General features: G+C 40.2%; 1 protein-coding gene across 1 annotated transcript in view; it reads left to right on the top strand.

Moving 5' to 3' along the window:
- The first annotated feature begins 2,200 nt into the window (after positions 1–2,200).
- Positions 2,201–11,962, top strand: part of epb41l3b (erythrocyte membrane protein band 4.1-like 3b) — a 54,200-nt gene continuing 44,438 nt past the window's right edge. Inside the window, exon 1 of the mRNA XM_072668646.1 lies at positions 2,201–2,315. The gene's annotated coding sequence lies outside the window, so the exon portion shown is untranslated. The remainder of the gene's footprint in view (positions 2,316–11,962) is intronic.

Genomic DNA, 11,962 nt, shown 5'->3' with positions numbered 1-11,962 from the left:
TGTCTGCTGTCTGTGGTCCTCTCAAAAGTCTTTACCAACTTCACCACCAGTGTTTTTTGTCTGGCTTTTTAATTTACATAAAGAACCAGAGAGTAGACCTGGACTAGGACATTATTTTTTACCCTTACCATCATTGTAGATGAGGCTGAAGGATTTAATGCATTCCGAGTCAAATTACGACCAAAAGGTGCAGCACAATTTATCACAGTAATAAAAAATCACTGTAAATGAATACAAACACCATCCAGCACATTCTAAACCAGCAAGCACCAGCATCCGGCACATCTTAAAGCAGCTAGCCCGCCAACTGGCACCTCCTAAAGCAACTGGCACACCAACCCCCACATCTTAAAGCAGCCAACAAACCACCTGCCACATCTGGCATATTATAAAGCAGCAGGTATACTATTCAGCACATCATAGAGCAGGCACGTCTAAAATAGCACCTAATAGCAGCAGGGTAACAGGGTCCAGCTCCATTAATCAGAGCAATCGGTAATTAATGCACACCTTAGATGTAGTCATGATTGTTTTTCTCTTTTGTGTTTTTAGTTTGAGTGCTCTCCTGGGCTTTTTACACGTCTGGTACTTTTTGCATTTGGTGCATTTTTACGCATTTTGTGCACTTTTACGCATTTTGTTCATTTTTACGCATTTTGTGCACTTTTACGCATTTTGTTCATTTTTACGCATTTCGTGCGCTTTTACGCATTTTGTGCCACTTTTACGCATTTCGTGCGCTTTTACGCATTTCCTGCCGTTTTTACGCATTTTGTGCCACTTTTACGCATTTCGTACGCTTTTAAGCATTTCGTGCGTTTATATGCATTTTGTACGCTTTTACGCATTTTGTGCCACTTTTATGCATTTCGTACACTTTTACGCATTTTGTGCGCTTTTACGCATTTTGTGCCACTTTTACGCATTTTGTGCGCTTTTACGCATTTCGTACGCTTTTACGCATTTCGTGCATTTTTACGCATTTTGTGCCACTTTTACGCATTTTGTGCGTTTTTACGCATTTCGTGCGCTTTTACGCATTTTGTGCCACTTTTACGCATTTCGTGCATTTTTACGCATTTTGTGCGTTTTTACGCATTTCGTGCGCTTTTACGCATTTTGTGCCACTTTTACGCATTTCGTGCGCTTTTACGCATTTTGCGCATTTATACGCGCTTTTACGAGTGTGGTACGTTTGAAGGCAACTGTCGCAAAACAAAGGGAAAACATGAAGTACACTCAACAAAATTCTCTTTGGCTGTAACATGATGATAAACGCAGTGTGTGTGCGTGCGTTTGTGGGTGTTTTCAGAGTGTTTTCCAAACAAAACAATATGTTCTGTTCATAGTTAGAAACCCCCAATTAGCCTAACCCTAGTCAGGTATCTCTCTTTCTGAGGATTCGTATTATAGTTAATTACCCTAATTTATAGAACAGTTTGTTCAGGCCACGCAAGCTGATAGGGTGGGAATTGTTCGTGCCATAACAGCACGGTTTTATTTTTTCACAAACACTGTGTCACACCCCTGGACGCCCTTGCTATAAATCATATGATGAACCAAAAAGTAACAAAGTAACTGCCCTGAGCAAAAGAAGACAAGAACGACCTAAAACGAAACTAAAGGGATTAAGATAAGGATACACAACAACAGAAAACCAGCAGATAAGAAGAAACTGTGAGTGGGAAACAGAGCTGATGAGAAGGAACTACAAGCTGCGCAGTGAGAGACTAAAGTCCGTTACTGTGACAGACTAAACCTGCTTCCCAGCCAACACGTTGGGCTGGGGCCAGCTCCGTTTTAGAGACTTGGGGACTCTGCATTCACTCAGACTCAGCGCAACCTATATGGGCCCAATGCGGGCTGAGTTTATAGAACCAGATCCATAGATCCACTTTGCCACATCAGGGCAGAGCACTGTTTTTAAATGCCTGCGTCAACCTGAACTGCCCAAATCCGTTAATAGGCTATAGTGTATTTAATGCAGTTGAGCTTTGTCGTGCAGATCTGTGTGCACTGTGTTTAAGGCTTTGTAGGACTCTTATTGGGACGCGGCCTTCAAACGGAGCAACCCGTGCGTCCCATCTTGTGGGCGGGGTTAAGGCGGTTCTAGAACGATACGTAACTCGCCAGCAGCAAATGGTGTTGAAGGGAGCGGGGGAGGGGGCGTGGCTTTGAGTTCCTACCGAGAAGGAAGCCTGCATGCTTGAGGATCAAAGCGGGACTCTCCTCAGGTACAGGAGGCGAGACGAAAGTGCTACAAGCGGTCGGTAGTGAGTGTACATCCGAGACCTCTGAACAAGAAGCGGAGTCAGGTGAGTTTCTTTCTATTAAAACAAAACAACAGCGTTTACAGGTTAGTTTTGTGAGGAACTAGATACCTTCACTGAGTTCCGCGAGGGGATGTAAACAACTAAGTAACGAGGGCTCTTAGCTTTCCTGTGCAGTTAGTCTGAACAATACTGAAGGAACCTCGCGTAAAAGATCCGTTTCTGCAGTGAAATAATAGAAAAGCTCAGTGAAAGTGTCGGGTCCAAGAACTCGCTTCACAACTGCAGAGTTCAACTTTTTCACGAAGCTGAGGCTGCTTGTACCTAATCGATCCGTTCCACCTTAAACGGCGCGGTGGTTGTGTATATCCAGCGGTTCCGCTCAGAACAGGCACCAGATAGGAACTGCTGCACTATTTAAGGTGGAACGGAAAATTCGGACGAGAAGCTGCGAATAGGAAGCCAACATCTGCCAGCAAAGGAACTGAAATTTGTCAGAAGCGGTTCTTCTCCTTTTGGGATAAATTTAGCCTCAAATCTAATCTGAAAACTCTGTTTTGAGAGGTGGACGTAAAGGTGGAAGTTGCTAAAAGGCTATTAAGGGTTACAAGAACGTTCAGCAACGTTTTTAAAAGGTTCCAGAAAGGTTACTTTCCAGGTAACATTCCAGGAACGTGCCGAAAACGTTCTGGAAATGATATGCATCACGTTTTTAAAACGTTTCTCACACAAGATTCTCATTTAGACCAACACGTTTTGAAAACGTTTTAAAAATATTTAAAAATAGAGCATGAATTTATATATAAAATATAATAATATTTACTAATATAATAAAAACGTTTAAATGATGAAATGTTAAACGTAATATTAAACGTGCAGGTCCATCATAGGACTGAATGCAGTGGCTGTCCTGACTGAAACCGTTTGCTGAGCGGTCAGGTGACCAGAGTGGATCTTCTTCATGTGGTTTCTGCTAGTCTGTAGGCTAAGGTTAACCCATGTGTGTGATCTGTGCTAAGTATCTTGTTTGTTTCCCTCTACCATGCTGGACCTGGGGCCCACACTGCTGTTTTGGATCACGGATTTGTGGAACCTGTCATCTTGTCCGATGGGGTAAGTCCACTTTTCCAAGAAGTCCAAGTTATTCAGTGCCAGTTTGCAGATTCGCCAACAACGACCATCAAATCAATCCGTTTTCTAGGAAATTCTCCACATGTGTGGCTCACTGAATGCACCCTCTGTGTGTGCTTTGCGGTGAGGGACTGTCTTTGAATTTTGGGCAAAACCTCTCCTCTGATCTTTTGACTATTTATGGAACAGGAAACCCCCAATGCTTGCCAGGACCATTCTGAATGTAGTAATTATCAGCCATGTTTCTTTTGCTCCATCTGATCGGCCCTCTTTTTTATTGCATCTCAAGATTACTATTCTTAATAGCATCTTGTGATGTTTTTGGATTCATGGTCAGCGTCTCATATTTAATGACAGTGTTTTAATAGTAGCGGCGAGGGACCTTTTTTCTGGTCAAGTGATCTCCAGCTGATGTGTCAGACGTGCTGGCAGTCTGTAGAGAAGAGGAAGTGATCCCCTTTTGCCTCTGGCTTTCATTTCCCGTCTGAAGTCGCCTGGTTGTGCAGATGCAGAACCAGCTTACATCATTGAAACGCTAACTTTAATCTTGTGTCGGCAAAATGGCAACTTTACAGGAGATGGGAAAAATCGTAACTTTCAGTGGAAGTCTGAAATGTGGAAGAGTCATTTTGGAGCATTTCTATTGGTCTGTTCCTCATGGAATTTGGCCGCTATGTAAAGAACAACTGCCAGATTCACATTATGGTTGTAAAAATGGAGATACAGGGTTTTTGTTTGACAAAGAAAATACTAGGAATCAGCAGAGCTTTGCTATGAGACCTCTGATTGGCTGAGTGAAGATCGGGGTGTTAATGCTTGGATGGTAGCGCCTCTTGCTGTTCTTAATAACACAAACTTAACTTTGAGAGAATGTTTGGGCCACTGTTGGGTCCTATTTGCTCTGCATGGTTTTGGCATTACTAAAAGCTCTGCTAACCATAAATTGTAGGGTTGTTTTTAAAAGTATATTCCCAACTAGGCCTTCCTCAGGGGTAACACCATGAACTAGATGAAAGTGGGGTCTCACATTTGATCTTTCAGTGATCTAATCATGCTCATAGTTTCTTAAAGGATCTCCAGCTTTCATCAGTGTCATATCAGAAACCACCTATTGTTATTACAACAAAGGGATTTGAGTATTTATTTGCATTGAAAAACAGAATTAAATCATTTCTGAATTTGCACTGATTATAAGAAAGTTAAAATGATGTGAAGTTCCATTACTTGTTGAAAAATGCCTACCAAATGTGAAATAGACCACATTCAGTTGTGAAAAAAAATAATAAATGTTACTGGAAAAAACTTAAGACTAAAAAACTACCATTTTGCAGATTTTTCCCCTGTCAGCAACAATGTTTTCTTCAGGTCAGATGGAAGGTGTAGTGTTAAGTGTCCTTCTCTGCCCTTGAGACCGTTGCCCTGAGGATGAAAGGTCACGTGAATGAAGCGTCATTGCATTTCTGAGCTCTTATCAGGTCTGCAGGTGATAAGGTGCTGCTCAAAGGTTGAAGATGTCCAAAGTCCATGTTCCTTCTTTCTTCAGGTGATACGTGAAAGTCAAAATGCGAGGAAAGCTCCTCAGTGCTGCCTTTTTTTTCGGGTCTTTAGCTGAGTTGGCAATGCCCAGTTTCACCGGACCCTAGACTTTGCCCACCAGAGCCGGTCTTTGAGCTGACTGTGCACTTTTCTCGCCTCAGACCAGTGTAGGGGGGAATGTGAACTGTGCTGTGTGGGGAAATAAAAAAACACAGCCACTGTCATATCTAGCCACAGTAGTGATAAGGACGCTCCGATTGACCCATCTCACCTCCATGGATGAGCTGGACTCAGTGGCATGAAGCTCCTTTTGACCATAAAAAGAAATGCCGCTTGGGAAGCAAGAACTCCTTATCAATGAGTATTAATAGCAGAGAGAGGTGGACCAGAATGTGCTGATATGTCTTGAAAAGCCACATGAGTGCGCCTGTGTGTTTGCACTGGTGAAGGCGATATATCAGTGCCAAGACAGATGAGGTTTCCCATAATAGAGTATGTTCTCCAGACATAGCTTATTGGCTTTGCAGATATAATTTCCTCAACAGCAAAAAGAGAAGAACCACAGAAGAACCATTAAATAACTCAAGATTCCTCACACTTCCACATACTGCAGGGAAAGTTATAGAAAATGAATGGAAACCCACTTTCAATGTAATTTAGTCAATGTCAGTTCAAATTGTCTTGTGTACTAGTCACATGGCTTACCCTCTTCCAATCTGTGACGTGGAAGCAACATGGAGAACTCCACCACCCAAGCCGCTTATATAATCTCTCATTAATCTTAATCGAGGTAAAATGTACAGTTAATTGGGATACTGATTTGAGGTCATATCACCCAGCACTATTCCCACATCCTTTTACAGCAGTGGTTCCTTTATAGCGTCATTTAAAGACTCCTTTGCAGCACAGTGTAGTGTACAATAGCTTCTGCAATAGACTGCAGACGTAAATAATATAAACTAAACAACAAAAGCTTGTTTTAGACAATGTGGTTATGCACCAATGTCAGAATTCTTAGCTCATGCTGATATCCAATGTATAAAACACTGGAATAAAATAGTAAATTTATTGGTAAAATACAGTCTGAAAAGTTGCATGCATTTTCTGAGAGAAAATAATTGAACAACTCAGTTACAGAAAACATGTTTTAATGCACATTTAAAGTGTTTTGCTGCTGAATTTAATATATTGGAGAAAAAACTGTAAAAAATATGGCATGTTCAAATGTTTTCTTTTTTATCATATGGCAAATTTAGCAAATTAATAGAAATATTGAATTTTAAAAGTTCAGTTAAAATAAGTTTACATGTATGTTTCTAGTAGAGAGATTTGTTAATCTACTGAGAAAATCAACAAAATGTATTATTTGAATAGGTGTGCCCAAAGGGTTTTAGAGGTGTAGCTCTTTTGATCTTTTGGATCTAACAAATGTATCATCAAATAAGCAATCACTTTTAAATTGCAGATAGATTTAAACGTTCGCTGAAGTTAAAAAAAAATAAATAAATAAAATAAAATATAATATATATTATGTCTGCCAACACAGACATGTATAGTAATTATGGCACTATACTGTAATTGTCTTCTTACAACTTTGTTTCTTTAGAAGTTATGGGACTTAAAATGTAATCACTACTTGACTGAAACATAAAATTCTGGATATTAATTGAATTGTTTTATTATTTGTATGTTTGTATATTTGTCTTTTAATCACTCTAGACATTTCGTGCTAATTTCTCGATTTCTTAGTTGCTCAAGGTATGCAGTTTTCTGCAATCCGAATAGATTTGTGTGTATTTATAGCTATTCTGACATTGTATTTGTGCATCATGTTTCTATCAGACAGGCAATAAGTGCCTGCGTTCATTCTAAGAAACAAGCGCTTGACTAACAGTGGCTAAAGAGCGACCTATCATTAGCAGCCTTGTCACCAAAGACTGGGTGACACTGTTAGACACTATTGCTGTGCCATTGCAGAGTTAAAGGTCAGACCAGAGAGGAAATTAAAGCAAAGATATCGGGTATGCTTCAGCCTGCATTATCTTCACTTGTCTAATATGCTATACAGACAGTGGACAGATATTGGTCAGTTGTTGCTGCAGATATGATCTCGTACTGTATTGTATTTCTGTTACAGCACTGATTGCTTTATTCTCAGGTTTCTGGCTTTGCGTTTCATTCAACCTTTCAGCGTGAGATATTTTCTTCATAACGGTAGTGGATAAGGATATATGTGTGTCATTATGTATTGCAGTGTATTTGAGTGGTTTTGAGAGTTTCTGCTGAGGATATTTCCTAAGAAGGCTGACTGTGCATCTCATGATGTGACTAAAGTGCTGAGCTGTTTATTGAGATGTGCACGAGAGGTCATGTGAGCTTCACGTAGATACCCTTGCTGTGTCATCATATCATATTAACCACATACAGGGTCAGAAATGACAGGGGCGACGGGCGGAATACATGTAAAACCCATGTATTAGAGCTAGTAAAACTGTCCCCGGATAACTTGTGTAATCAATCAGTGCAATTAGTATGAATTAACTGGTAAATGTAATAAATCAGTATTGCTTAACCTAATGATCTTTATGTAATAAATCTAGTGCTTAAAACATTGCTTCACCCTCTGATCTTGACCTGGCAGTGTGAATATATGCAAATCAAATAGAGCTTTAGCATTCACCATCACCAGTTCTGGACACTGAAGGGATATTTGAATCTGCATTAGTTAATTTACTCATATTTACATACTTTACTGACTGTTTTTATATGTCTGTTGTTTGAGATCAAACCTCCTTTGTGTATAAAATGCACCTGAACCTTAGTCAGTGAGGCTGAACAGTGTTTCTTCGCAGTATTGACCCCTTGAACCATAGGCCAATGATTTAGCTATTAATCCTAATGCAGAAACTATTGTGAATTCTTTGGTAACCATTTGGTTTAGCTTGTGGAGTCCCACAGGGTTCTATTTTAGGGTCTCTAAAGTGCTGTTATCAGAGTGAAGAACTCACATAGGCTCACATACAGGTTCTTACTGGTCAAATGAGCATTGTCCTTCCAACTGCTCATGATTGTTTTTTACTTTCTTCTTCTCCAGTTTTTTTTTTATTGTGTGTGAGTAGTACTAGTACTCTTCTAGTGTGTTGTCCTTCACACTGTCCGAAAACAGCCGCTGTGTTATGTGCAGAATGTACAGGCTGCAGTTATGTCTGCTATGCAGGGGTTAGAAGCCACATATTGTTTGTGAAGTGAAGTGAGCTCGTTGCTGAAACTAATGATAAAGATCAGTCACACACGTGTAAGAGTCCAAATGTTGCCAACTTATCTGTGTTTTATCTCTCCTTTTATAGTGCAGCCATCTGATTTAGTAAGTTCTGAAAGGCAGATTGCTTCATTAAGGCGTTTCATTTTTGCTGTCACATAAGATCTCATAAGGCATGGGTGGACTTTGCCTTTACCTATGCAACCAAGACTCTTAGGCAATGGCTTTAGACATTTTCGTCTTTCCTGTTCTTTGGGTAAATCAGCATATTTATTTAGTTTATTTTATGCTCAGTAAAGTTTATTCAATATGTTGAAAAGTTTGTGGACACTTGCTTATTCAATTTCTTTTAAAAATCAAGGCTATGAGGGAAGTGAGGAGGTAAGGGTAGTTGTTTCCCCTTTTGATGCAGTAACAGCCTCTACTCCTTTGTGAAGACTTGTGTTAGTAAGTACTGATGTTGGATGGTTCTGAAATGCAGGTCCACTGCTCCCCATTGAAGGTGGGTTGGTTGATGCCGTTGGTCTAGCTGATGTTTGGCATTGGGCATGGTGATCTTGGCCTTGGCATGGTGATGTTTTACTGCTCCAGAGTGTCCCATTCTAATAGCAGTGCTTTTCTATGCTGTGTGTGTGTGAGCGCAATGGAGCACTTGTATAAGCAATAGTTCCAATTTAAAGCATTTGAGGAATTTCATAATTAAAAGGGGTGTCTGAATGTGTTTCTGCATAATGCAGTGATTATATGTATCAGATTTTGCAGTATGGGTGTCACTGAACATTCGTGTGGAAGCAGTGCAGTACATAAAACCATGCAGCTACAGGTGATTTTCACATCATCTTACAGAATTGGGCAGGGCGGGTGCGGGTTGACCTCTATGATTTTGACTGTGCAGTGATTGTTGGTGCCAGAGAGGCTGGTTTCTTGCTGATCTCCTGGGATTTTCAACACAGCAGTCTCTAGAGTTTACTCTAGACTGGTGCAGTAAAGAAAAAAGCATTCAGTGAGTGGCCGTTTTGCAGATGGAAATGCCTTGTTTTTGAAATGGGTTAACAGAGAATGGTCAGACTGGTTGGAGCTGACAGAAAGGCTACAGTAACTCAGATAGCCACTCTGTACAATTGTGGTGAGCAAAAAGGCTCTCACTGTACACAATACGTCCAACTTCAGGTGCATGGGCTACACCAGCTGAAGACCACACTGGGTTCTACTTCTGTCAGCCAAGAACAGACAGCTGAGGTTGCAGTGGACCCAGGCTCACCAACACTGGACAGGATAACTGTAGCCTGGTCTGATAAATCTCGATTTCTGCTAAGGCGTAGGTTGGGGTGGTGGTTGGGTCTGACTGTGGCACGACTAGCATGAATCCATGTAACTGTGGACAGAATATTGAGCTTTGGCCTTAATAAATAAGACTTTGTTTTGCCTCAGTGATGAATAGCTCAGTTTGGAAATTGTTTTGTCTACTTAATTGTTTGATTCCTTTCTTGTTGTTCATGTACTGCAGAATTTATGGCAAATAAGTAGAAAGTAAAAAGAAAGAATGGCAGAAAAAATGGGAAATGGCTGTATCTATATAAACTGGCAGTAGATGTTTTTTTTTTTTTTTTTGAACAGCTGTAGGTGTGGGAACTGGTTTCAGATGTGCGCTTTCTGGCTGCTTCCCACGCACAGCTAATGTTACAGCTTGAAATGTGGAGATTAGCTTCAGGTCACTGTCCTGCAGCATCTCAGTGTCAGGGTGGCACAATGCAGTTTAACTCAAACCAAAACATGAGCTGTGTTCTGTTTGGGTCTTGGCATCAACGCTTTACAATCAAGTTACATGAGCTTCACAGGGAGGAAACAAAAACAAAACAAGCTCCTATTGTATTCTGTCAGTCCTGTTGAGGCACACTCAAGCAGTATAGGCTAAATCAGCCCTCCATCTATGTGTATGGTGAATCTAAATGGGTGGGATAAAAGTAAAGTGTGTGTGTGTGTGTGTGTGTGTGTGTGTGTGTGTGTGTGTGTGTGTGTGTCTCATTAAGGGCACTGTTAACATTTTATTTGAAGCTATTCTTTTCTTTTTTCTGACCTTTGAGGTATTCAATGTAGAATGTAGACTGTAGAAGTCCTGATTCAGGGCCGATCCAGGCATATTTTAGTGGATCCGGGATCAGCTATTATAAGCCAGAGCTAGTTCTAGCAGAGCACCCTCTGGTATCCTCTAGGTACCTTTAGCGGATGTTATTCCCAGCTCACAGCAGTGAGGACTGCCTTCAGAAGATAACAGGACAGTTTAGACTCTGTGTGGAACTACTTTCTGGTGGAACATGAAAACATAACGTAATGTGGTTTTCGTGCTTTGACTGCGTTTGAGCTGCTTTTGGTTTTAAATCAGCACTGAACAGCGCATTCAAAAACCAAGAGAAAACCACATTCACCACTATGCATACACACATCACCAGTGATTTTACAGCAGCAAAGTAACTGGGAGATGAATGGTCAGGGAGGTAATTCAGAATGTGTTGTAACATATTAAACACTGTAAACTTAATAATTGAAATTTTAAATACATTGACTATCAAGCTTATTAAATCAGTATTACTTAGCAGCACACCCTTACCTAAATGACTTAAACATTGGATTAGATCATTATTATGGGCATTAGGGTACTCTGATTGGATCGTGACACCCCCATAGTATTTTCTTATGCTTGCTTTAAAGGAACAGCTCCTTTAGCTTTGCACTGTTGTAGTGAGGTAAGGACTGCAGGTATTTGACAGTGGCATGTAGTTCATGGCCAAGGTGAAGGTCAGGTCAGGCTGTATTAGTCATATGAGGCCCCCTGGTGGGAAAAGTATCAAAAAACATCAACCACCGAAAAAGAAGAGCAAAAAACAAAAGTGTCTAGAGGGAAGAGATCAGGCCATGTCTGCTCTTACTCATTCTGCTGACAAGCACAGGACTTTCCTCCCCTCTTTTGTTGAAGTGATGATTCAGTGGGTTAAAGGTCAATAAGTTTCTTCCCTGATGGCAGTTTTCTTTTCTGAGTTGCAGAGTATAGATTTTCTGCTTCTGGCAGGTTTTCCAGTGACTGCCCAACAGCATGTATTTAATCACTATAGTGCAGAGTGGGATATATCTTATCCTGACTGGATGTTTTCTGATTATGCACTCATAGTCACCTTTGCTGATCCGTGCCGAAGCGCCGTAGGCTTTTGGGATCAATAAAGTGAAGTACTTCTATTTTGACGATGCTTATTGTTGATTATGAAGAACATCATATGTAAGGTTACCAAACTAAATGTTCTGGAATTTATTTATTTTTCCTGAGGAGGCATATGAGGTATTAGATGGTTATGCACCAAAAATATATATTTAATATAATAAAATAAAATAAAAGTTAATTCAGTTTTACGGGACTATTTGTTAAAAGTTTAAACACTCTGTCTTTGTTACTGTCAATATGTCCATAATATAATATAAAATATAATAGCTGGATCTGATGTAAATTAATGTGGGAGACGACGAAGCTCAGACACTATTAGCTTTAATAGAAAAGGTCTTCAAAAATGTTTTTAAAGATAAATGGATGGATCAGTTTTTGGGCTGGATTAAGCAGGCTGAGAGAGGAGTAGCCGTGTGTGTGAGAGAGATGGGGAAGGGGTAAGAGAATGAGAGTTTTATGAGATTTAATTCATATATTAATGCATAATTAAAGTGTAATCTACCATCTGAGTTCAACAGTAGTGAAGCTGTGTTTACATCTCTAAATAAAAAC

The sequence above is a fragment of the Salminus brasiliensis genome, chromosome 23 (assembly GCF_030463535.1).
Source record: "Salminus brasiliensis chromosome 23, fSalBra1.hap2, whole genome shotgun sequence".
Taxonomy (NCBI): Eukaryota; Metazoa; Chordata; class Actinopteri; order Characiformes; family Bryconidae; genus Salminus; species Salminus brasiliensis.
This window is presented reverse-complemented; position numbering and strand designations above follow the sequence as displayed.